Below are 2,500 nucleotides of genomic sequence, written 5' to 3'. Positions count from 1 at the left end.
GGCATCACCGGAGTTTTTTTGGTCCGTGTTGCGTTCGCTCTATTCGAAATGAAACTCGCGGAGGCGAAGAATTGTTAAAAGTTTACGAAGCGTCTAGGAGTGGTTAAAACTGAGAGAGTTGAAACTACGATGTATTAGAACGAGCAACCGTCGAAACTTTGTTTTCGCGACGTTCTTTTCGTCGCTCTCGTCCCCACGCTCCTACGCTTTGGTTGTTTCTTTGCCATCCGTGTTGCGATAAAAAGATTTCTCCATTGTCCAAAAAGGACGGATCGAGATTCCTCTTTCGAGAGGGAGAGAGAGGTACTTGCGGGTAACCTGGAATCTACGAAACACGCACCGTGGTAAGATTCGTGCGTCCGCCTGATCGATGTGTGTTGTTTACGGACCGGCTGAGAAGCGACGATAGCGAGTCTTTGAAAAACTATGTGTCCATTAGTTAGACCGATCGTCGCCGGCCGTGTGTCTGTTCGAATCTCGCAACCCACGATTCAGCGACAGGACGCGCGCTCGCATTCCTTGTGTGCGTTCGTACTTTTCAAGGTTTTTAAATGTACTTTACGCCCGACCGTCGAGAGGAGCGTGCCACTGGGCGTTTCTCCGACGGTTTCCGTCCTTGGACGCGATCGTGTCGTCAACGATCGAACAAACAAACAAATACGTTGGCGACGCCCGAATTCGCTCTCCCGCACGCGCCGGGTGGGAGAGTGATGTGGGTATCGAATGTGATGCGTGTTAATAATGAAAATAACACTCTAAAGATCTAAAGAGTTTGAAATACAAAATTTTACGATTACCCTGAACGGTGGATCACTTGGCTCGTGGGTCGATGAAGAACGCAGCTAATTGCGCGTCAACGTGTGAACTGCAGGACACATGAACATCGACATTTCGAACGCACATTGCGGTCCACGGATACAATTCCTGGACCACGCCTGGCTGAGGGTCGTTTTCTTAACAAAAGACTGCTTGCGTTTGCTTCTCGAAAAAAGAGTAATTCATTTCTTTCTAAACATCTCGCCGTCGTTCAACGAAAGTAGAACGTTTCGGAGCGGGATTATCGAACGAAATTGAAAGAATGAATGAACGATAAACAAAGAAAGAGTCGCAACGTACGAGCGATAGTTGGGCAGTTCGTCGGCGTTTGTCGTGGAAACGATGTGACGAAAATCGCAACCGATACACTAAATGCAGGCCGTTAAAGGAGAGAAACAAATTTCGAAATATCTCTTCGAACTAGCGCAAGTGCGTCACGGCGCGCGAGTCGTTCGTTAAAATTTATAAACGACCGCCCGTGAAAGCACCGAGTTCTCGGAAGATAATCTATAAAGATTCTCCATCCTGCTGGAAGTTATCGGATCGGCGCGATTGTTCACTTGTAGAAATCCACGCTCCCGACGTTGCCAGAAACGATATTTACGAAAGGTGTGTCAAAAATAAACGAAAGAAGCTCTCCTATAAATTTAGAAAAAGCAAACGAGTGAAATGTTTGAGATGATAATTTGCTGAAATGCAAGCTCGAATAGCCCCAGGGTTTCGAATGATTCCCCGCGCTTTATACATCTCTCTGTTTACAAACGGTGTATAAATGAAAGATCGCTTCAGATGGGTCGTCGCTGTTTGACGCGCGATGCTGTTCCTTTTTTTTTGTCTGTCTGTGCGTTTAGCTTCGCTAAACAAGTTAAATGGTTAAAAAGCGTCGAAAAAGCGAATACACACGCGACAAGACAAATCTAACGAGTAAAGGAACGCTCCGCTCCAAGATAAAAATGGTTGTTTACAATCAATACAGCGTTTCGGTACCCCTGATCGTAGTCTGAAACTGTGTAACAAAAGAGAGGAAAGCGAATGGTGAAGGAACTTCGAAGCCTCCGTGGCGTGGCTAGAACTTGTGATAAAAGTATGTTTGCAGCAATTATGCATGCTCCCGTTAAAACAGCATTTCAATGTCTCGCATGGCTTAAAGCTCTAGGAGGCTTCAACATTTAGAATACATACGGACTACTTCGTTTGTTAAAGATAAGCGAAGACCGCGCGACCATCGCTCGGTCGTCCAGTCCTCGAAAGTTTTGTTGCGTTCCAAAGAAGAGACAAATGGGGTTTACCCTTGCGCTAAGGGGAGAAGAAGAGAAAAGCAGTTGTTAAATCTAAGAGGTGTGTGGAGTACATCGCGTGTTGGTTAAAATTGTTAAATGAAGTATACGCGAAATGTTCTCTCGCTCTTGCTTTTCCTCTTGCTTCCGTGGCGCTCGAAAAGAAGGGATGATAAATAAAGAAACCTATTCGAAATCTCTTGTGGAACAAAAAATAATACGGACGGACGTTAAAATTGAACCGAGACGAAATGGATCGTCTTGCGAGTTGTCTTCGCTTTGAAATTGTTAAAAATTGATAAAAGCAATACGACGAAGCTGCAGTCCGCAAAATGTTTGAAGCAAAAAGGAAATAACACGAAAATTATGGGAACGTCGTGTCTCAACTTTTTTTTCCCTCTTGTGCT

General features: G+C 45.0%; 1 non-coding gene across 1 annotated transcript; it reads left to right on the top strand.

The window, feature by feature from the left end:
* Positions 1-794: 794 nt before the first annotated feature.
* LOC143307183 (5.8S ribosomal RNA) lies at positions 795-949 on the top strand. The gene has a single exon (XR_013064388.1). It is a non-coding gene; the product is annotated as a 5.8S ribosomal RNA (ribosomal RNA).
* Positions 950-2,500: the final 1,551 nt, after the last annotated feature.

Source organism: Osmia lignaria, unplaced genomic scaffold (genome assembly GCF_051020975.1).
Source record: "Osmia lignaria lignaria isolate PbOS001 unplaced genomic scaffold, iyOsmLign1 scaffold0047, whole genome shotgun sequence".
Classification (NCBI taxonomy): domain Eukaryota; kingdom Metazoa; phylum Arthropoda; class Insecta; order Hymenoptera; family Megachilidae; genus Osmia; species Osmia lignaria.
This window is presented reverse-complemented; position numbering and strand designations above follow the sequence as displayed.